General features: G+C 45.5%; 1 protein-coding gene across 2 annotated transcripts in view; it reads right to left on the minus strand.

The window, feature by feature from the left end:
- The window catches only part of GRID1 (glutamate ionotropic receptor delta type subunit 1), a 689,073-nt gene that overhangs the window by 422,255 nt on the left and 241,933 nt on the right, over positions 1–24,885 (minus strand). The window lies entirely within an intron of this gene.

Below are 24,885 nucleotides of genomic sequence, written 5' to 3' on the forward strand. Positions count from 1 at the left end.
TGAGTCCAAGCCCTGCAACGGTCTCTGGGCTGACAGCTTGGAGCCTGGAGCCTGCTTCAGATTCTGTGTCTCCCTCTCTCTGCCCCTCCCCCACTCATGTTCTGTCTCTCTCCTTCAAAAATGAATAAACATGAAAAAAACTTTTTTCAAAGGGTCAGTCCACCAAGAAAATACAGCAATCCTTAATGTGTATACACCAAATAACAGAACTGTAAAATATGTAAAGAAAACCGGATAGAACTAAAAGGACAAGTATTCATATCACAATTATAGTTGGAGGCTTCATCCCATCTCTCTCAACATTTGGTAGAACTAGACAGAAAATTAGCAAAAACAGGTAAGTACCTAACAGCATTGTCAACCATATATGTATATATCCTTATTTATAGAACACTCCATTCAACAGCAAAATACACATTTTTTTTCAAGTGCCCAGAGAACATAGACCAAGAGAAACCATGTCCTGAACCATAAAACAAATGCCAATGAATTCGAAAGAATGGAAACGTTATAGAGTACATTCTCTGACCACAACTGAATCAAACTAGAAATTAATAACAAAAAATAACAGTAAAATCTCCAAATACTTGGAAAACAAACAGCACACTACAAAGCAGCCTATGGGTCAAAGAGGAAGTCTCAAGGAAAACCAAAAATACAGTCAACTGAATGAAAATGAAAACACAACCTATCTAAATTTGTGGTGCACAGTTAAAGTAATAATGAGAGGAACATGTATAATGCTAAAAGCACACATTAGGAAAGAAGAAAAACCTGAAATCAATAAACTAAGCTCCCACAACAAGAGTCTCAAAAAAAAAAAAGAGCAAAATAAACCCAAAACAACCAGAAGGAAGAAAATAATAAAGATAAAACCAAAATCAATGAGACCAAAAACAGAAAAACGTAGAAAGGATAAAAAACAAAAAAAAGAGTTAGTTCTTTGAAAAGATCAATAAAATTGACAAACCTCTAGCAAGACTGACAAAGAAAAAAGAGAGACACAAATTACCAATATCAGCAATGAAACAGGGACTATCTAGACCCACAGACAACCATAGGAGAAGGGAATATTGTGAACAACTCTACACATCAAGATTTGGCATCTTAGATGAAATAGCCCAATTCCTAAACACACAAACAACAGCAACAACAACAACAAAATATACAACTTACCCAATAGGGAATAGAGAATCTTCTAACCATTAAGAAAGTGAAACCATAATCTTAAACGCCCCCCAAAAGGAAATCTCCAGACCTAGATAGTTTCACCGAAGAATTATATCACGTTTAAAAATGAATGCTAATTCTACACAATCTCTTCCAAAAAATAGAAGATGGGGAAATGTTTCCCAATTCATTTTATGAAGCTAGCATCACCCTGATATCAAACCAGACAAAGACCATAGGAAAGAAGAAAACATTAGGCCAATATCACCCATGCATGCAGATGCATAAATCCTTAGCAAACTATTAGCAAATGGAATCCGGTAATATACAAAAAGGACTAGACAACATGACAAAGTAGGGCTTATTCCAGGAATGCAAGGATGTTTCAAAATTTGAAAATCAATCAGTGTAATAATCCACCATATTAACAGGCAAAAAGAAGAAAAGTCACATGATCATATCCATCAAAACAGGGCATTTCACAAATTTCAATATCCATTCGTGATAAAAACTCACACAAAAAGGAATAGAGGGGACTTCCTCAACTTGGCAAAAAGCATCTACCAAAAGACCTACTGCTAATATCATATTCAATGGTGGGGAAAAAAACTGAATGCTTTCCTCTTTCGTTTGCTCCTTATTTGATATGGCAAAAAGCAAGAATATCTGTTCTTACTCCTCCTATGCAACTTAGTACTGGAGGTTTCAACCAGTGCAATAAAGCAAAAAATGGAAATAAAAAGCCTACAGATGGGAAGGGAAGAAATAAAACTGCTACTGTTTGCAGATGACATGATTGTAAAGAAAATCACAAGGTATCTAGAAAAGAACTTTTAGAAATAATAAATGAGTTTAGCAAGGCCATATCATACAAGATACACATATAAAAACCATCTACTTTTTATATACTAGCAATGAATATATGGACACTGAAATTAAAAACACAATACCATTTACAATTGCAAGAAATAAAAGAAATACCTAAGTGTAAATCTAAACAACACATGTATAGGACTTGTATGCTGAAAACTACAAGATGCTATTGAAAGAAATAAAAGGAGAGAGATTTAAATAAATGAAGAGACATAGAATGTTTATGGATTGTAAGACTCAACATCAATTCTACCCATATTGATATACAAGATATCAATTCTACCCATATTGATATACAGGTTTAAGTAATTCCTATCAAAATCTCAACAAGATTTTCCCTAGATGCAGACAATATTAATCTAAAAAGCAAAAGAACTAGAATAGCTAAAACAATTTTGAAGAAAAAATAAAAAGAATAGACAGGGAAGAATCAGCCACCTCAATTTCAAGACTTATCATAGAGCTACAGTGATCAAGATTGTGTGGTATTGGTGGAAGGAGAAACACACAGATCAATGGAACAGAATACACAACCCAGAAATAGTCCCACACAGCTGTGCCAAACAGATCTTTAGCAGAAGTGCAAAAGAATTCAACACAGGAAAAACAGCCTTTTGTTTAAGTTTACTTATTTATTTTGAGGGGGGAAAGCAGAGAGAGAGAGAGAGAGAGAGAGAGAGAGAGAGAATCCCAAGCAGACTCTTTGCTGTCAGCACAAAGCCATCAACATGGGTCTGAATCTCACAAATTGTGAGATCGTGACCTGAGCCAAAATCAAGAGTCGGACACTTAACCAACTGAACCACCCAGGCGCCCCAGCACAACAGCCTTTTTAACAAATACTGCTGGAGTAACTGGACATCCACAAGCAAAAAAAAAAAAAAAAAAAACTAAACAATTAAAAAACTAACCTCAAACTAAGTCTTATACTGTATACAAAAATTAACTCCGAATGGATCACAGACTTAAATGTAAAACCTAAAACAATAAAATTGTTTTAGGAAAACAATATGAGAAAATCTTCAGGATGGAGGGACGCCAAGGCAAAGTATTCTTAGACTTGACACTAAAACATGATCCATGAAATTAAAAATTAATAAATTGGACTTCATCAAATTGAAAAACTTCCTGTCCCTGAAAGATCCAGGGACTTTTCAAGCTGCAAAAGGATGAAGAAAAAACAAAACAAAACAAAACTAGGGGCGCCTGGGTGGCTCAGTCAGTTAAGCATCTGACTTCGGCTCAGGTCATGATCTCACGGTTCGTGAGTTCAAGCTCCACTTTGGGCTCTGTGCTGACAGCTCAGAGCCTGGAGCCTGCTTCAGATTCTGTGTCTGCCTTTCTCTCTGCCCCTCCCCCACTGGCGCTCTGCCTCTCTCTCTCTGTCTCAAAAAAAACATGAATAAACTTAAAAAAAACTAGACTGGGAGAAAATATCTGCAAATCATATATGTGACAAGGAATATGAAGAACTCCCAAAACTCAACAGTAAAAAACCAAACAATCCAATTACAAAATGGGCCAAAGACATGAAGAGACATTTCGCTGAAGAGCCTATACAGATGGCAAATAAGCACATGAAAAGATATTCAATATCATTAGCCACTGGGGAGATGTAAATTAAAACCACCGTGATCTATCATCAGATACCTATTAGAATGGTTTAAATTAAAAAATAGTGACAACATCAAATGCTCATGAGGATGAGGATAAACTAGATCATTCACACATTGCTGGCAGGAATAAAAATCGCCACAGCCACTGTGGAAAACAGTTTGGCAGTTTCTTAAAAAAAAAAAAAAAAGCAACTACTACATGACCTAGCAGCTGCACTCCTGAGCATTTATCTCAGAGAAGTGAAGATATGTTCACACAGAAAGCTACACATGAGTGTTTACAGCATTATTCGTAACAGCCGAAAACCAGGTAAAAAGAAAAATGTCTTTAAATGAGTGCCTTGTTAATAAGCACTTCTTGGTATATCAGGCCATGGAATACTACTCAGGTCTGAAAAGGAATGAACTATGGGTACAGGCAACAACTGTGTGCATTATGGATGTGTGCGACAATCCCCAGGGCATTGTGCTGAGTTATGAAAGTTAACTCCATCGGCTACGTGCTGAATAATTCCATTTATACAACATTCTTGAAATGACAAAATTATAGAAATAGAGAACAGATTTGCAGTTGCCAGGGGTTAAGGAGGGATGGAGCTAGGAAGGAGAGTGTGTGTGGCCATAAATGGCAAAACACAGCATCCTTGTCATAGGAATATTGTGTATCTGGACTGTATCGATGTCAATATCCCAGCTGTGATACTTTACTGTAGTTTTACAAGCTATTACCATTGGGAGAAACTGGATAAAGGTACAATGGACCTTTCTGTATTATTTCTTACACCTGCATGTGACTCTACAATTATCTTAAAACAAAAAGTACAATAAAAAAAAAAAGTTGAGGGTAAAGTCCAGAATCCAGGATGTCAAGCATCCCTAAAGGTCACTGTATGAGCCACCAGAAACTGCAGAAACAAGTAACCCAGTTCCTGAGTCTCATGGCACTGAAAAGTGGCTCATGGCACTGAAAGAAGGAAGAATGATGAAACCAGGATTGTCCTCCCAGAAGACCACTTCTCCAAGGTGCCCAGATGGCAGAGGATATACTCCATGGCATCCCATCGTGGCCACTGTCCTCTGCTGCCCATCACAGCACTCTGCCTTGACAGGAGGAAGGCATGAGGCTGGGATTGTGAGGGAAAAGATGGCAGAATCACCCAGCTCCCAGGGCACAGCTCTGGCTCATGAATACACTAGCAAGATAATGACTATGAAGTGGGCAACTCTGGAAAGACCTTCCAGCCGAGCCATAGACTCTAAACATGCCAAGCTGAAAAGCTGCCCAGCAAGTCTCCTGTCCAAGGTACATTCTGGGGAACCCTAGGTTTACAAGATATTCTGGGGGAAAGGTTTCAATGGTCAAATTAGTTTGGGAGCCATTGTATTTTGCGTGTCGTTCTGACAACTCATACTGTAAATTAGCATATTAAAGGCACTACCTTTAGTATAGAAATCCTACCATAAAGAATCTGTTTAAGTGTGTTCAAGCCAGCCTTTCACAATTTGATTGGTCAGAGAAGTCTATTGCCATGCAACTTCCTTTTTAATTACAAAAAACACACTTTGAAAAATGATGATCTATTCCTACCTTCCACTGGATTCAAGTGACCCAAAAGAATGGTCACTGGCCTCTGCTTGGACACATGTGACAGTAAGGAGCTCCATCTCACTAAGCAGATCCTTCTATCAGTGAACAGGACAGTGGACATGGCTTAAAAAACAAAGGCTCTGAAGAAAAATAATTGTGTACCTGAATTTGACTATGGTACAAGAAGGAGCTACGGGGCCTTGGACAAATGGTGTAAGTGCTCTTTTCCCTCATCTGTAAACTGGAGCTAATAATGCCTGCTTCATGTGGTGGCTATGAGGATTCACTAATAGTAATTGTGATCATACCGACTTTTATTGATCACTTATTATGGGCCAGTAGTGTGCTTGATGGTTCCCACCACCTTAAGGGCAGACATTCCCATGGTCAGAGAAGGAAGCCGAGACTTGGAGATGGTAAAGAGCTCCCTGAGGTTACTGTCAATACTGGTAAGTCGCTGCACTGAAATCTGAACACAGACCATCCAACACCAATGTTTGTGCTCTGCAACAGAGTGAATGCAAAACACCCAGCATACAGTGGATACTCAGTGGAAACATTCTGTCACTTCTCACTTTCCAAAGCCCTGTTAAGAATGCAGTGCCTCGGGGCACCTGGGTGGTGCAGTCGGTTAAGTGTTCGACTTCAGCTCAGGTCATGATCTCGCGGTCCGGTCCGTGAGCTCAAGCCCCGCGTCAGGCTCTGGGCTGATGGCTCAGAGCCTGGAGCCTGTTTCCGATTCTGTGTCTCCCTCTCTCTCTGCCCCTCCCCCGTTCATGCTCTGTCTCTCTCTGTCCCAAAAATAAACAAACATTAAAAAAAATAAAATAAAATAAAATAAAATAAAATAAAATAAAATAAAATAAAATAAAGAATGCAGTGCCTGGACTTAAATATTGTACCCAGATGTGTCCTGCTCACTCCAACAACACCAGGGCTCTCATCAGCTAATTGTGCCTCAGCCCCACTGAGCTTCTGTGCAACCTCCCATGACTGCCCCCAGGAACGACTTACCCTAGCCTTGTCCCACAATGTGGGGCTCACAAAAGCATTGTCTTGATTTGCCAGAAACCTAAGGACCAGTCTGGGGATATAATAATTAGTGCGAAATGAACATGCCAGTAGTTATCTCTTTGTGGAAGTAGGTCTTAATCATCTTGGGCTGCTATACCAAAATAGCTTAGTTGGGTGGCTTAAACAATAGGCATTCATTTCAAACTGTTCTAGAGGCTGGGAAGTGCAAGACCAAGGTGTCAACAGATTCAGTTCCTGGTGAGAGCTCTCTTCCTGGCGTGTAGATGGTTGCCTTCCTGTTACACCTTCATGTGGCATAGAGAAGGAGCTCTCCAGTCTCTTCTTCTAACAACACTAATCCCATGGTCAAGGCTCCATCCTCATGACCACATCTCAACCTAATTACTCCCAAAGGCCCCACCTCCAACACCATAATGCTTGGGTTAAGGCTTCAACATACAAACATTCCATCCATAGCAGGGTGTTGCTAAAGGACACGGTCTCAGGGTGCCTGGGTGGCTCAGTCAGCTAGGCGTCCGACTTAGGCTCAGATCACAAACTCGTGGTTCATGAGTTTGAGCCCGGCATCGGGCTCTGTGCTGACAGCTCAGAGCCTGGAGCCTGCTTCGGATTCCATGTCTCCCCCCCTCTGCCCCTCTCCCACTTTCACTCTGTCTCTCACTCTCTCAAAAATAAACATTTTTTTAAAATTTTAATAAAATAAAAAATAAAAGACACAGTCTCAGGAGTAGAATCAACAGAAGAATTTTTCATTATAATAGATATTGCTAAATTGCCATCCAAAATATTCATACCAATTTACACTCACCAAGAGTGTATTAAAGGGAACATTTGCCTGCAACTTCTTTATAACTGAGATAGAAAAATGTCAAAGATATGTTGCTAAAAATGAAAGAAAAAAAACAAGCAAATGCATGCTATGATCTAACCTTTAAAAAAACTATAATTACATGACACTGTATATGTTGGGAAAGATGAACAGATGTATACTCAACTCTTGATGGTGATTATCTGTGAAGGTGGGAGACAAGCCTTGTTCACTTTCAGTTGCATGGGGAGTAATCATGATTGAAGTTTATGAAACTGTTTTATTAAGTCTATAAGGAGAAGAAAAATATTCAAGTTACTTAAAGAGAGAGAGAGAGAGAGAAAGAGAGAGAGAGAGAGAGAAAGTGATGAGGTATTAAATGTAAAACAAAACTAAAAAATTCCAGACGTGAAGAAAAGGAAACCAAATGATTATTCTCCAGCACAGCTCATCATCAGAAACCACCCCTGGGTTTTCAACAGAACGAATTCCAGATGAAAACACTACATAAGAAGGCAGTTTCTTGACCCAACTTTAGTGACCATGGCACTTCTATTCCAGCAGCATCCAAGTCTCCATTTACACAGCTAAATGAATAGCTCCTAAGCTGTTGGTCTACATGAAAGGGTGCATGCTTACTATTAAAAACAAAATTGGGGCGCCTGAGTGGCGCAGTCGGTTAAGCGTCTGACTTCAGCCAGGTCACGATCTCGCGGTCCGGGAGTTCGAGCCCCGCGTCAGGCTCTGGGCTGATGGCTCAGAGCCTGGAGCCTGTTTCCGATTCTGTGTCTCCCTCTCTCTCTGCCCCTCCCCCGTTCATGCTCTGTCTCTCTCTGTCCCAAAAATAAATAAACATTGAAAAAAAATTTTTTTAAACAAAATTAAAATCCCCATATTCATTCTACTCTGAGGCAACCATCATTACCTACTTCATTTTACTTACTTCCAGATTTGGTTCTCTGCAAGGATCCCTAGGGTATCTTACATATTTGTAATAAATGATATGTATGTACTAAGATGATGCAATCTTGTGGCTTGCTTTTTCCCTCCCAGTCTAATATGCTCATCTCCTGCATCTTGGCAAATGTTCATGGAATGGCTGCAGGCACGATACTCCATCACGTGGCTATGCCATACTTTCCGGAACCACTCTCCTAATGCTGGCTCTTCAGATTATCACCAGTTTTTTCATTCAGCTGTTTTGAACTACGTCATCCAGTAAGCTTTCTGTGTAATTAGGATAATCCCTTAGGAGAGATTCCTAGAACTGAGATTTCCAGGTCAAAAACAATATAAACATCTTTACAGTTCCAGATATTCATTACTAAATTGTCTTCCAGAAAGTCTTCCCCAGTATGCAGCGGAAGAGACAAGTGCCACCAAAGTCTCACCAGCACGGGGTGTTCTGTAATTGAGTGGTGAAAAATGGCATCCTGTCTTAATTTGCTTTGCTTTGATTACAACTGAGGTTTTAGTGGTTTTCCATATGTTTGTTAACAAGCTGCATTTTCTCCTGTGATTTGCTGGATCCTGTTCTTTGCACAGTTATCTACTGAGGATGATCAGTATCATATCTTAGTATCTCTGAGTCTGCTTTCTCACACTTCCGCTAAGACTCTCCTATTTCCTGACTCCTATTGGTGCCCACTTCAAATAATAATAGGAGTGAAATTTTAGATCTATGGGGCACTCAACACAAGCACTCTGGTCTGATTTGCACAACAGCCCTATTTGTAGGACGAATGGGATTTGTAATCCCCATTTTACAGAGCAGAAAGCAGAGGCCTGAAGTGATTACATTGGCTTCTCCAGATCACATGGCCACTAACTGGCAGGGCTGGGACCAGAAAGTGCCCTTCAATTTCAGGAGAAAACGTAGCACAGGGTAATGAGTCTAGGTCTATATACCAGCTCTGCTCTAACCACTTGCACCACCCCGGACAAGTACAGACCTCTCCAAGCCCCAGGAAAACAGCAGCAATTTCCTCCAGGGGCAAGTGAAAGGGCCAAATGAGATCATGGGCGTGCGAAGCCAAGCACGGTTCCTGGCTCACCATAACTGCTCTATAAATCATTCATTTCACACACAGTTGCTGATGTCATGGGGGCCACTCTGCTTGGCCCTGGGAATGCAATGATGAGCAGGAGTTCGAAGTCTGGCAGGGAAAACAAACAGACATAGTCCTAACTGCCAATCCATGTGGCGGGGCCCTCACAAAAGCACGAACAAGGCACTGAGCGGGCACAACCCAGACCCCCTGTCCCCTCAGCAGGGCAGACTCCATCACTCAAGGTCAAATTCATCCTTCTGAAGCTTCACATTTGAGCAGTCTGGCTCCTCCAGCCCATTGTCATCCATGAGGGGTCATCAGACCAAACAGAATGACTCTCATAAATTTTTACATGCCCCATCCATCAAGCCCTCCCTCCATGACTCTGCTCTCAGCCGAAGGAGCCTACATTTTGCCTGATAATATGCGTCTCTGATTCTCTCTGCCCAGAGACCCAGCCACCCATTCTCAGGGTCTGACTGCTTCAGAGTCTGCAGAGAGCTGTCCCTCTGGGGGTCTCAGTCCCACACTGCACCTGGCTCCTGGGGAGCCAGGAGGGAGCTAACCTTCAACATGACTGAGGGACTAGGCTCTGATCCGGTTATTTATTCTGACTTCACAGGGCATTCTGATGCACAGGAAGAGGCGAGAGCCCTGTAACTAGCATGAAGGGAGATATGGAGGCGGCAAAGCATTAGAAAAACAGGTGAGTTCTCCATCAAAGAGATCCTGGCTGGCCAGGTGACTCAGAACGAATGACAGTCTCTCTGTGCCTCAATGCCTTACCTCTGAAACCAGAACTAAAAACAGATCTTGCTTCAAAGGTCTACTATGCAAATTATCGCAATCATGGACATAACTGAGGCCTCAACTGTCCCAACAGCATTCAAACTGTAGAGTAATAAGAGCCACCAATTACTGAGCACTTCCTGTGTGCAGGAATGTAGTTTAAGCATATCTCATATATCATGTTAATAATGTCTTAGCATAACCCCATTCAATCATTTAGCCAAATATTTATTGAGCATGTTTCTAGGTGCTGGAGATACAGTAGTGAGTGAAACAGACAAATGTCCCTGCTCTGATGAAATATACATTCCAGTAAGAAAGACAGAAAATAAACAAGATGAATAAGCAAAATGTATGATAAGCTATACTGCCATGAGTGTTGAGGAGAGAAATAGCTAATGTCAAGTTGGGGGCTAAAGTCTGAGAAGGTTGGCCAGGGAAGGCCTCACTGGGAAGCTGACAGTGACAGTTTGGGTTATCAGTAATAAATTCACTCCTCCACCACGTGGGTGGTATATACTACATAACTCCACTTTGGCAAATGGAATGTTAACAGACATGAGACAAGCAAAAGCTTAAGATATTTTTGTGCAGGCACTTGCCGTCTTGTGCTTCTGCCATGGCCAAAAGAGAGCATTCCTTGGGTAGCTACTGTTCCTCCATATTTAGCTCCAGATGAGATGCCAGGAAGCAGACCCACAGGTAGAAAGAGAACCTACCAAGTCCAACTGGGATCAGTCAGCCCAGCCAGCTTGCAGGGATGCACGAGATGCTGGATCTCAGTGAGATCTGGGGTTATTTGTTACATAGCGTTATGCAGTCATTGCTGACAGAGGAATTTTGAGTAAAGACCTTCAGGAAGTGAGAAAAGCAGCTACATGACTATCCAGAGGAAGACTGTTCTAGGAATTGAGGAAAGCAAGAGTAGAGACCCACCTGGCATATTCAAGAGATAGGAAAGAGGCCTGCGTGACTGCAATGGAGAGACTAAGGAGAAGGGCAGTAGGAAATGAGGCCAAAGAGATGATAAATGGCTAGATCAAGTGAGACTTTACCTGCTTGGATGAGCAGGTAATTTATCATCCAAACCAAAACACATTTTTAAAATTGAAGTATAATTTGCATGTAGTAAAATAGATTCTTTTTGTCCAATTCTATTTGTTTGATAAACTTAGACAGTCATGTAACCAGCACCATAATGAAGATATATAACACAAAAATTCCCTGTGCCTCTTTCAGTCAGTGCCCCTAGCCCCGGAAAACACTGAGCAGGTGTCTGCCCATATAGTTTCACCTGTTTCCAAACATCATTAAATGGACTCATGGAGTACAAAAACCTTTTGGATCTGGCTTCTCCCACTTGGCATATGCTTTTGAGAATCATCCCATGTTATTTTGTGTATCAGCAGTTTGTTCCTTTTCAGTGCTGAATGATACTCCACTGTATGGATATACCACAATTTGCTACCCATTCGCCGGCTAAAGGACATATAGGTTATTTCCAGTTTGGGACTTTTATGAATAAAGCTGCTATAAGCATTTGTATGCAGTAAACCAGAACAAGGTTGAGAGTGAGTAATTCTTCTGGGACAAGAGGTGTAAATGGGGAGCAGCCCAGGCAGATCAGGGAGGGTCTGCCTTCACCTAACGAGGGTCAAGGCAGGGACTCTGGCTGTGACCCCTGCGAGATGGGAAGCTATGGAAAGATTCTGAGCAGAGGAATGACGTGGTCAGCTGACATTGTAGCAGGTTCATTCTGGCTATAGGAGGCAAAGGCAGAAGCAGGAAGACCAACTACAAAGCTATTGCTGGAAAACTGGTGGCTTAGACCAGGGAGCTGGACTCCCCAGTGGCCCGGAGTAATCCAATTCCAGATACCTTGAAGACAGAGCCACCAGAATTGTTGATGGACTAATTATGGCATATGAGAAAAAGAAGCATCAAAGACAACACCAAGATTTTTTTACCTGAGCAACTGACAAAAAGGGTGATTGGCCCATTTTACAGAAAAGGCCACCACCCCAGGCTTAGAAAGGAGAAGACATTTGCTCACAGCCACCCATCAAAAGGGTAGAGCCAGAACTCATGTTCCAGTAGCAAGCTGCTTGGCATCACCACACCATTGGCCTATGTCAAGGAGAGAAGCAACTGTCCTCCTAAGGAGAAATCACACATAGGGAGGAATCCTAACATGCACCCAACCACACAAAAACTACCTCAGTCCAGGGCTAACCATTCATGGGAGAACTGACCTCCCTCCCCCAAGGGAGGGAGCTGGGCCTATCCCTCAACTGTTCACTATCAGAATACAATGCCCAGGGATGGGCAGGGGAACAGGAGTACAAAGTGAGGACAGGCAGACAGAAAGGGCTAGCCACCGTGGTCACACTCCATGCTCATCAGTCTACTGAGCCAGTGTGCATCACAGGGGAGGAAGGCCAGGAAAAGAGGCAGTGTTAGAGCCAGTCTCCACTCTGCCCCCAAGGCCATCCACAGCAGCCTGGCTCCTTCTGAGGACAGAGGCAGGAGCTAGCCCTGAAATCCCTCTGGGGCCCAGCTGGGAATTCTGGACCCCTCAGTAGTTCCATGTGAGCCCGTGATGCAGGGTATAGCCCTACCTGCCCGCGGGCCTCAGCTCAGTGCCCGGAACAAGATTCACAATTTGCCATCTATGAAGACTCTACCACACTCCCAACCAGGACCATCATCCTGGCTCAGGTGCCCAGGCTCCCAGATGCAAGCATCAGCCATGGGGGCTGGGAGCTCCTGTGGGTGAACAATGGCACTGTGACACATGCAGCAGAGACATGACTCCGCTGCTGAGCATGCAACACCATTCAGGAAGGGACAGGCCCCCCTCATTTCACAGCACCTCACATTCTTCCCAGCCAAAGTTCTTCAGAAAGAGTATGCCCTACACCCCAAGGGTAGCAAAGCAGAGGGCACAGTCACCCTGATACACTGTGCACCTCCCCACACCCCAACCATGTCATTGGGAGGAAGAAAATCATTACTAAGCACTGTTGGGTTGATCCCCGCACACTGGGAAATAAATTAGTCATCCAATGATGGATGCTGGACACATCCCTCAGCATTTCCACCTCCATCTCTACACATTTATCATAAATTGTTCATCCCGAACCTCAGAAGGATGGTCCCCTCTGCCATACTTCCCTTGTAAGCACTGCCTTATGGTGTGGCCTTCAGAATCTGTTCTGGCCACAAACACACACACTCCAGTCTGTAGAAGGGTAGATCAAGCTCATTCCACTGGATAAAGCAGGATCCCACTGTCTGATGGACTCTTCAATATCACGCTTGAGTAAAGCAGACTTGGAGACACATGAACTGGATTCAAATCCCAAACCTGCCACTCGCTGGCTGTGTAACTTTGTGCAGGTTACCTAACCCCCAAGCCTCGGCTTCCTCACCTGTAAGATGTCTCTCTTGGGCCGTGAGAAATAAATGTGCTCATGTATAAACATGCCCTGTGGATAGAAAGATCTTGCTCTTCTTGCAAAACTGCTGGCCAGCCCAGTTCGGAACCTAGGGTGCACCTGCGTCTGTGTCCATCCTCCACCTGCAAACCACCTCGGCTCGGAAGGCGAGACCTCAGCCAGTGCAGGGCCTCCTGGATTCTTCTGAGAAGTCCCAATAACAGTCCCACACCTGTATCATTTAACCTACGGGGGGCACGGCTCACACCCACTTGCTTGGTGGCAACCTGGCATCCTCTCCTAGGGTGCAGGTCTCTGCTACAAGGACAGCCCAGACGGGGGCATGCCCTCCACACTCAATGTGTCCCAAAGTCCCAAGGCCCAGCCCTAGCTGGAATCAAGCAGGCAAGATAGGTAGGGCCAGCTCATTTGTGCCCAGAAAACAGCTCATGTCATACATCAGAGGCAACCCTCGCCAGACTGAAAGCCAGGAGCTATCTATGCCTCTCTGTGCCTTCTTCGGTGGGACCCCCACTCCCATCCCATATCCCCCAGGCCACAGGCTCTATCTTGGTCCTTCACTCTCAGACACATGCCTGCACCCAGGCTCACACCAGGTGCAGCTGAAATTCAGCCCCAGAACCTTACTCCCATGACCCTCCAGAGCCCGAGACAGTGCACCAGGCCTTTCTGTGTGGCCAACCATTGGGCAGCACACTGGAAGGCTGGGGGGTGGAGAGGCTAGGAAGGCAGAAGGCAGCAAGCTGGAGCTGCAAAGTGAACAAGACCCACAGCAGGTGACAGGGCTGTGACAGGTCCCGTGCCCCCACGCGCCTCCACCTGCTGCTCAGATTAATTTACCTGACGAATCAATCCTGCCCACTTCTGACTTCATGATTTATTCACATAATTACACCCAAGTTTTTGGGAAAAAAATATGATTTACAGGATCTCTGAACTTCTAGATGAGGGTATCACCACCTTCCCAGGAAGTTGAAGGAGTGCTTCCAATTCAATGGGCTATGTTTGCACAAAAAGTGTTACCCCAAATATCTGGCAAGAAAACTGAATGACGTGGGCACTGGGGTAGCTTCAATACGCCCAAGAAGACCCTGAGGGAAGGAAGGCCAATCCCAAGCCCAGAGGGCCACAATGTACGCCCATTGCCCAGGTGAGAAAACTGAGGCCCGGGGCACTAAATGCTCTACTTGAAGTCCCACAGTCAGAGTTGGTCAGAGGGAACATCTCTGCTACAAAGGGCTTGTTTGTCTCATCATACTTTGCTGTCTCCCAAGAGCATCGTGGATTCACTCACTATTCTTGCCTTCCATGCCTCCCAGTCCTCACGCTTGAGACATAACCTCGGAGGCACACATCTAGATTATTTTTCTTCAAGGAAAGCAGAGCACAAGTGGCCAGCTGCCCCTTGCCAGGGGTGTCCTGGGCACATGGAGCCTTCCTTCCTTGTTCGGCAAGCACTTAATAAGACCCTTCTGTATGCCAGGCACCAGACTGGCACTGTGGGGAGAAAGGCAGCCACAGTTCCCTTCTCCAGTGCAGATGAGAATCCTGTGGGCAAGACTGACATTAGTCAAATAATTATCTGACTGATATATCATCGCAGAGGGAATCAAGGAAAAGCACAGGGAGACGTAAGCATGTCTAACAAGCCTGGGTTCTTCGGGATGCCCAGGAAAGGCTGCCCTGAGGAGCAGCCAACCAGGCGGGGAGAGAAAGGATGACTGGGGTTACGGAAGTGTGCAAAGGGGGCACAGAGCAATGGGGGCTGCTCCAGGAAGAGGAAGGCAGTGTGAGAAGATTCTGGAAAGGCCCGTTTTCTCATTTGTAAAAGGAGGGTGATGATACCCACCACTGGGTGTGGTATCAAGACAAAGATGATGCCCGTTCAGGAGCCCAGCACCCTGACCCTTCTGACCCACTCCTGGAAATTTCCCACCAGCAATAATCCAAGGAGAAAAATACAATGTGACACACAAAGATTGTCACTGAAACACTGTCCGAAAAAGAAAATTGACTGAAGAGTTGGAAACAAGCATGATGTCCAATAACAGGAAACATTAGGTGGGTTATGGAACATCAATTCTTCATCTCAATGCAATCATTAAAAATGATCATTAGGAAGGCTTTGCAACAACACAGGAAATGTTTATGCCAGGATGTTGGGTCAAAAAAGCAGAACACAAAATTGCATCTAGATTATGAGTATCTCTATCTAAAATAGGTGCGCATATGGTCAGAGAATACAGAAAATGAAAACAGCAACTGGGCTAGGCAGTGAGGTTATGAAATTCTTCCTGATGTTGTCATAGTGGTTTTAAATAAGCAAAACAGGAGTTAGGGTATGAGGAGGGACCTGCCTGCAGGAGTAGGGTTGGGGGGACCAGCCTGCAAGTATGAGGATGGGAGGAGGGACTCACCTGCAGGTGTGAGGATGGGAGGAGGGACCCTGCCTGAGAGAGTGAGGGTAAAGGAGGGTCCTGCCTTCAGGTGGGGGTTGGGAGGAGAGAGACATGAGTTCAAGTTAAAGTTCTGTTCCTGGGCAGCACACTTGGGCCAAGTCTTCTACTTCTCATTACTGCTCATTGATAGATGAGCACAGGGGTGTCTCTGTGAGGTCAAAGGGCATGTCTAGGGATATAATGGAGCAGGATGGAGGTTTGAATGGCAGAGTCAGGAGGTGGAGCAGGTCTGGGGCTGGGCGAGCTTCCAGGATGAGGTCATAGGAGTTGGCAGCTCATATGAGATATAAATAAAAAGGTAAAGGCACCTAGAGGTGAAGGAGAAAATGAACTGATGGTGGCAACAAGGTAAGGAGAGGGGTGGGTTCCTAGAAGAGAAGGTTTCCAGGTCAAAAGAACCCAGACACCTCTGGTGGCTGGGGTCTAACCTGCCTATGGAGACCCCAAACTCTGGCCAGGTTACATAACTTCTCTGTGTCTCAGTCTCCCCAAATAAAATGGGTAGAAATTTTAAAACCTACCTCCTGGAATTGAGTGGCTTGAATGAGACAAGACACAATAACTGTTCAGAAAGCAGCTGGCCTGTGGTAAGCCTCAGCAAGAAGGAGCTGTTATCACTGCCTGCTTGGAATAGAGCTTCATCCACCGAATTGCCCTGTTATCTCTCTGGGACCAGAAACTTCCATGAGCAAAGAGGTACACACACACACACACACACACACACACACACACACACACCCATGTTTATAGATAATATGCATACACACACACACACATGCAGGCATGCATGCAAATACACACGTGTGCATACATAATATGCATACATACGCATATGCACACACATGCACAGGACCTAGCTCTGTCGCCACCGAGGAGGGACGTGCAAAGGTGGAGTGGCACCAGGCTCACTCTCCAGCATTCCCACCAGACCCCTCTCTTTTTTTCCACTCAGCGGGTTGTTTACATTTTCTTATCTGTCTTACTTAGAGTCTCTTCTGATTTCCCACATTCTTTGATTTCTCCATCCTGTGCTTGACAGGGGAGGTCTCTGATCATTTTCAAAATCCAGTCGGCACTGTTGGGAAAAGGCGCACGCATCAGAGGGCCACGGCGCCTGGGAGTCCGGCCATGGTTTTGTGTGATGACTTGGTTTCCCTGAGTTGTTTTGGTGCAGCTGCCACCTTCCCCCGTCCCCACCCTGGCCCACCTACCTCTTGGAGCCCCTTCCCTCCTTCCACGCTACTGTCTGGTTCCCTCCTCTGCCCAGTCTGGATGGCCTCCCACATTCAAGACCAAAAGGTGGTTCCACTTTCTCTTTTCGTCCTTTTCTTCTGCTTTCCTCCTGACCCTTTTCTAAGCAAACATTCCTCCAACTGTAGTCATAGATTGAATATCTTTCACAAGTATTTTCCTTCCTATTTATCCTGCTTCCAAGTGGCTTCCTTCCTCGGTAAGTCAAAACAACCATTCCCTTAACTCCAGTGAGGGCCTCTGCCTGGCAGTTATCAGGACCTGGTGACCGAAGGGAGGAAGGAGCAAATTGATGGGCGGAAAAAAAGAGAAACTCCATGTTCAGGGATGATGCTCTCACCCCTGCCCTGCCAGGCATGAGCACGGCTTAGAAAGCTCTCAGCAAAGAGCTCGGGCTCCCAACATGCCATGCCTCATTAACCTGCTCCAGAAGTCTCTGTCATCAAGCCCAGGGACAATGGCTGCCCTCAAGGTCACAGTGACCACACAGGTTCAAGGCTCTCTCCATGCCCATCCCAGCTCCTTCTCACACACAACTCCACAGAAGGACAACCACACTCACTACGTTGTGTCCCAATGCCAGACAGACCCTAAAGCCACTACAGGCAGTAAGGCCAGGACATGGCAGGACTGGCCTCAGCCCTAGGGCTCCCTCTTACTTGGTCGATGTTCAGGCCTGGGACTCAGTGTTGTCGAAAGCTCTCTAGATGCCTCTAACGTGTGGAATAGGCTGGGACCACTGGGCTTCCAAAATCTGGAACTATGGATCCAGATGGATGGGATCCAAACCCTATTTCCACAAACAATCTCCAGGAAGTTACCAGCCTCACTAGGCTGCAGCATCCTCAGCTATCCAAAGGAGAATCAAAACAGCACTTCTGATAGGTAATGAAGAAAATACATACAAAGAGCCTAGCACAAAGTAAGCATTGAATAACTATTTAATATTACCATTCTTAATTTACCCCGGGTCATCCCATCCAAGTCCAATTCTCTCTCCATTCAGTGCAGCCTCCGCAAAGGGCTTTTCAGATGGAATGGAAAGGCCTCCAGGGCCCATCTATGGGGTTGAGCTGACTGCTCCAGGTAATGAGAAAGCTGGTTTGGGTCACAGTACCTGCCACAGGGCTCTCGAAACACCCCACTACAGCAACCACCTGCTGGGAAGGAGGAATAAATGGTAGGCTGCCTAGACATGATAAGCGGTAGGCTAAGCACTAGCCTTAATAACAGCCGTGACTTCTACTAGACCTCCAGTCTCTACCACCCAGAAGCCCACGTTTCACTGCAATGCTCCTAAGGGGGCCCAAAGGGACAGCCATAACTGAACCAGGCTTGGAACTCCATGTTGGTTCTCATGGTCCATACCTCTTGCTCACTTTCCCCAACTGACATTGAGAAAAGAACTGGCCTCATACCTTCCATCTGAATGAAACTCTGAAAGAGTCAGCCAGATGGGGTGGGTACCTCAATAGCAGCCAACAGACCCTCAGGCTCAGAGTGTCCATATATGTGGCAACTTAAAGAAAGGATCAATGCAATAATCGGGTTTAACAACCAGATAAAATTCTTCACCCATGCATTCATTTGTTCATTCAGTAAGCAGTTATAAGAGCCTCTTCTGTGTCAGGCATAGTGCGGGAGTAAGGAACACAGAAATGAATATGACTCAGTGTACCAGTTAGCTATTGCCAAAATAATGCTGTGTAACAAACCACCCAAAACTCAGTAGCTAAAACAACCATCAATTACTCTCTCAGATATGTGGGTTGGCTGGGGAAGATCTGTTTCTCACTGCCAGTTTGTGGGTCAGTCAGTTCAGTGGCTCTGCTCTGACTCTTGCATTTCTCATGCTCCTGGGACCAGTGGGTTATCCAGGGCTTATTCTTTCTCTTTGTGGTAGAAACTCAGGAGAGGTGGAAACATCCAATACCTCTTAAGGTCCAGGCTCAGAATGGACACATTGTCACCTCTGCTACATGCTGTTGCCACAAAGCAAGTCACGTGGCCAAACCCAAAGCTAAGGCACAGGGAAGTATACTCTACCCACCATGAGGTCACAGCAAGAGTATGATGAACTACTGAGGTTGACCATTCAATTGGCCACACCTAGCCTCTGCTGTTCAAGAGTTCCTACTGGCCTGCACAGAGAATGCAATGTATCAAGAATAATTTAACGCAGTCAATCACTGGAGTCATTTGGGACCTGGAGTCCTTTCTAGTCTGAAGGACACCTGTCCCCTGTTCTCATTCCCCCTTTGCAGCCATTCTGTAAATTAGACTGAGCAATTCTCACCCCGTTTGACATGTGGAGAATAGGCAATGCGGAGGGATAAAGGGACTTGCCCAAGACACACTCAACTGCTCAATTCTCCCCTATTATTTGCATTTGGTGAACATATTTATTTGAAAAAGGAAGTGGATCTGGTGTGTGTAGCTTCCCAGGCTAAGAGAAACTAAAGCCAGACTAGTCCAATCAGTCATGCCACTTAGGGAGGTCAAAAAATTCAAACTGATGGGAAGAAGCACTTATGATATGGCACAGCCTTAACCCACAGGAAAGCACCATCTTTTGGAAAGAAAACAGAAATTCTAAAGGGCCTTCCATGCTCTGTGGGCAGGTTATAGATGTCATCTCATCAAATTCTCCCAAGAGCCCTGTGAGGTGCCCTGAAGTGCTAGCTCCATGTGATGGATGAGGAAATGGCCAATCATAGAGACTAGAGTCCATGCCAATAGTCTCACAGCTGGTGAATGGCAGGGGCAAGGCTGCAGGGCGACTCCTTCTGTTGCAAGACCTGAGTTGTCACTAAATGCCGTAGATGACTCAACTCAGGAGTCGTCCGTGTCGGCCCAGGTGAGGACAGAGCACAGGCGAGGCCAACAAAGAACAGATGGGCTTGCAGAGAATCCTCAAGCACGTCCTCAGGACGAGGGGTGGCCCGGCTCCCACTCACAACTTCCTGGAACCGATCTCATTGGCCAGTTGCAAGGATATGTATTCTCTTCCCAGCTCCTCAAGTGAACATCTGTTTTTCTCAAAGCTGTGAATGTCACGTCAAGAATTTCCAATTACCTTCCCCTTGGTTTTATTTAGCATCAGTGTATTGGAGGCATAATTAGTCTGAGATGAAAACCTGTATTGTTCCCTTCTCCTCTGCAATGAAATAGGTTTCCAAATGTGCTAACAGAGAGGATCCTTCTCCAAAAATGACAAACAGCAAGTGAAGGATGAAAGCAGGAGTGAAATACAGATTGATGACAACCGTGGCTGGGTTGGGGCGGGAGTGGGGGACGCGATGGTGGGATCTGCCACAGAGCTCCTGCTTCAAATCTCACCTCCTCCTTGCCTCCTAATGAGGATGGGCCTTTTCCACAACATAAAAGTGATGCTGATGGAGATGAAAGACCAATTTCCACTGATATGTTTTCTAATGATGCATCATCAGAAGGAAGTGCCTCCGGGGACTGCTGACGTGAAGGTATCGTGAGAATTCTTCTCTGTCCCCACCATGCTCAGAGCTTGAGGCCCTTGGCGGAGGTGTGCGAGCTTCACATTGGCTCAGGTTACTCAGAATTGGAGGGGGAAAATACACTCACATTTTTACACAAGTCGAAAATGCCCCTAGAGTTCAGTACTCGAGGTACAACAACTCAGAGGCTCTCATTGACCCCAGGACTTGCGGGAGACTAGACCTTTAGCCTCTGCTTTGTCCAGTACTTATCAAATCAAGTCTTGAAGGGGAATTGATGCCTGGAATGTCTGCAGTGATATGTATTTTCCTCCCATTCTTATAGGCCCGTCCCCACGAAACAGCCAGAGGAATCACAAAATGGGACACGGGTCATGTCACTGCCTTATAAAAACCCTCTAATGACTCTCCATTGCACTTAAAATTAAACGCAGCTCCGGGGCACCTGGGTGGCTCAGTCAGTTGAGCGTCCGACTTCGGCTCAGGTCATGATCTCACGGTTTGTGGGTTCGAGCCCCACGATGGGCTCTGTGCTGACAGCTCAGAGCCTGGAGCCTGCTTCAAGTTCTGTGTCTCCCTCTCTCTCTGCCCCTCCCCCACTTTTGCTCTGTCTCTCTCTATCAAAAATAAATAAAATATAAGGCTGATGCCAATTTAAAAACGCAGCTCCTCACCTGGGTTGCAGACCACAGGTGGCATACCCTCGCCCACCTCTCTCATCTCGTGAGCTCTCTCTCCCCACCTCACGTGAAGCTCCAGCCACACAGGCATACTCTTTCTGCTGTTCTTCCAACCAGCCAGCCTTTATTACCACCTCGGGACCCTGACAACAGCAAACGTCTCCCTTATGAAAGCAAAGGACTTCACAGGCCTGACTCCACCAACCAGGTTCTCAACTCAAAAGGCAGAGAGGATGGCCACACAAAGTCAAAAGTGGCTCCAGTCACCCCCTATCACCTCGTCCTGTTCTTAGGGAACTCTTCAGCTTTATATTATCTTGCTGTTGTTTCTTCCTATTGCACTTACAAAGTAGGTTCCAGAAGAATAAGACCTCACCTGTCTTATTCTCCGCCCGCTACCTCAGCACCTTACAGGGTTGCAGAGTATCTGACACACAGGATGTGCTCAATAAGGATTGAGGAACTCAAGACCAATGAGGGAGCTGGTGGGATCTGGCTTTTCAAAAGGACCACAAGGTGCATGCATGTTATCTTCAGATGACTGAGGGGCTGACATGGGGAAAGAACAGTAAAATTACCCTGTAGCCCCAAAACACCGATCCAGGACTAACAGGGAGAAGCCACGAGACAGATTCTTCCTCACATCAAGTAGAAGTTCTCTCACTGTTGAGCTGCCCAATGACACAACAGGTTTCCTTTGTAGATAGTGAGTTCCCCATCTCTGGAGGTATGTAAGCAGAGGCCACTGCTGGAGTCCATGTACTGGAAAGATAAGCATCCTGCTAAATTCCCGAGTCCACGAACCATCCTCAACACCCACTGTGGTTTCTTTCATCTTAGTCTTTTATTCTCACTGCCAGATCACAATCCCCTGAGCATGGCAGAGATTTGCTCTCTGGCATGGCCCCACAGGACCTTGCACCAGGCAGGGTCATGTTAATGGATGGAACACACACGTCCATCAGACACAGAGTGGAATAGATGTGTCTGACTCTCTGTAAGTGAAACCAGGAGGTTCTAGGCAGAGCCATCTCCATGGGGCCCTGGGTGGGGGTGGGCACCATGCTGACAGAAATGAGCTTGGAGCCTCCACCTTCCTCCAGGGACACAAGCCTCAAGAGTGAACAGGGAAGGAGGTGTAAGAGGTGGCAGTCACCGAATGCCAACACCTGGACTCCAACTGCTTATCTTAATCGGTCCTCCTGCCAGCCGCCATGAGGGGGTGACATGACTTCCATACCACAGACAATGAAACCAAGGCTCAGAAAGGTCAAGCAGCTTGTCCAAGTCCTACAGTGCATCCAGGGAGCTGGGAGTTGAGCTCAGGTCTGACAGATGCCACAACCTGCATTCCTGCCACTTGGCCCCCACCAGATCAGTCACTTCGCTTCCAATCTCGGACCTTCCAACCTCGGAAACATTCTCAAGTCATTCCGTCTTTTCCTCTCCCCATCTTCTGGGAAGCTGAGGTCCCTCAAATACCGCCCCCCCAGGTTGAGCCCGTCTGAACTGCACTCAGCTCCCTGTTCAATCATCCAACCCCAGACCCATTCAGAGGAAGCTGGTTGAATGAGCGTGTTCCCACAACGCCTCCTCCCAGCCATGTGCAGGCAGAGCTTCCTGCACGTGCCACAGTCTCCTTCCCATCACCTGGCACAGGTGCTCACAGAGGTGCTCAGCTCAGATGTGCCAAATAACCATGGCAGGACAAAGGCACATCGGAATATCCTCCCTCCCAGCCCACGAACAGGACCCAACAAAGGCCCCTGTGTCTTCTTCACCTCCTTGGGCTTCCTAGGCTGTTCCTGAACTTTTGTGGGGGTAAAAAGCAGGGGGGGGGGGCAGAAAGGAGGGGAGGGGACCAGAAGCAAGAGCACATGTGGACCATGTGACGTATCTGGAGATTTGGGGAGCCCCTGTCTAGTAAGAGATAAGGAGGAAGAGAGAGACAGAGAACACAGATTCTAAGCATTGTTGCTGTGAGTTATGAATTGAATCCTCCGACTGTCTTCAAAAGATACCAGAAAAGAATTGCTAGGTACAGCATTACTTTTGCTGGTTTTCCTCCTAATATGACTTTACTGACACTGGGATGTGAGACACTATAGTTTCATTTGGATTACAAAGGAATGAAACACCATCTCCTGGGAAAGTACCTATGACTTACTGTGCTGGATGTATTTAGAATTCGTCATGCAAAAAAGCTTAGCTCTTTTTTCATCTCATAGAAGAGCCTATTGCCTCCACACCACCCTCTGCTAAAAAAAAATCCTTTGAGCAAAAATTCTGAAACTATAAATGTCTATTTTAGTACTCAACTATGAAAGAATCTGCAAATATAGGCAAATACATTTAATAAAATGTTTTGGTCATGTTAAAAAAAATTCAAAAGAGATGAATAAACGAACACATGAATGAGAACCTGAAATCCATTGTTTAGCTCACAAAGTTTTAAGTCTTTCCTGCCTATGTTTGAAATGATCACAGCTAACACTTCCTAGGTAAAGGTTTGCCCTAGGTGAGGCAACTTTTTGCATATATTAACTCATTTAATCTTGACAACCATCTATGAGGTAGGTAATAACATTACCTGCATTTGCAGGTGAGACATTGACCTTAGGTCCCACCATTAGTGAAAGGTAGAGCCAGAATTCCAACTCAGGAAGATGGCTCCAGACTCCTTTGCTTAGACAACTCTACTAACCTGCGCAGAGATCCAACTCGCTTGCCAAAAACGCCTTACAGAGCCAGCTACCCCACCACACAGGGTCAGTCCCATCCCAGCCACTCCTGGAAGAAGAAGCCTGCAGGGTATTACCCTGGGAGGCCAAAATATGTGTATATCTTCTAACAGCTTCAGGATACATAGCAGAAAAATCAACTAAATGCAGCCATCCCCTCCTTGGCTATAATCAGTAAGTGCTTACAAACTGTTATTTCCTAGAAACACAGTGAAATAACATGACAAATAGGAGTATGGAAAGGACGGAGCTTCGAATGTTGAGGCTGAGGCACGTCTGCCATGCCTCCACCCCCAGAACCCATCAAACCCAAAATCAACAATGCTGCTCTCTTTCCTTGTCCCCAAAAGGGCATTTAGGGAGAAGCACTTCAACACACGTAAAAGTGCTTGTGGGTTTGACTTAAATGGAACGAAGTCTCTACTTTGTGGGGAGAAGAGCACAAACAGGCCACGTGGCCAGGGGCTACGGCTCACAGAGCAGAGGCTGAGACTTGCCCACCTGGGAGACCCAGGCTGTGGCTCAAGTCATCCATCCACCAGCAATCAGACTGTCCCTTAGAGGCAGGCCCGGAGGGGCACAGTTGGCCCAAGGCATGAGTCGTCAAGGAAACTTTGAGTCTTCTGCCACTACCCTGTCTACCACCAACCCCACAGGCCACACCTAGCTAATTTTCCCATCAGAAAGAGAATTAGAATCTCCTGTGCCAACGAATTCCAAATAATGTATGTAGATATTGCACCCTGAAGGAGGTAGAACATAACCCCCTACTCCTTAAGTGTGGGCTGCACATAGGGACATCTTTCCAAGGAGTACAGAAAAGGGGAAACGAAGAGTAACTTTAGAGTGGAGAAACATGACAAACACTACCTCAGCCGGGTGGTCAAGGTCAA

Source organism: Acinonyx jubatus, chromosome D2 (genome assembly GCF_027475565.1).
Source record: "Acinonyx jubatus isolate Ajub_Pintada_27869175 chromosome D2, VMU_Ajub_asm_v1.0, whole genome shotgun sequence".
In the NCBI taxonomy this organism is placed as follows: Eukaryota; Metazoa; Chordata; class Mammalia; order Carnivora; family Felidae; genus Acinonyx; species Acinonyx jubatus.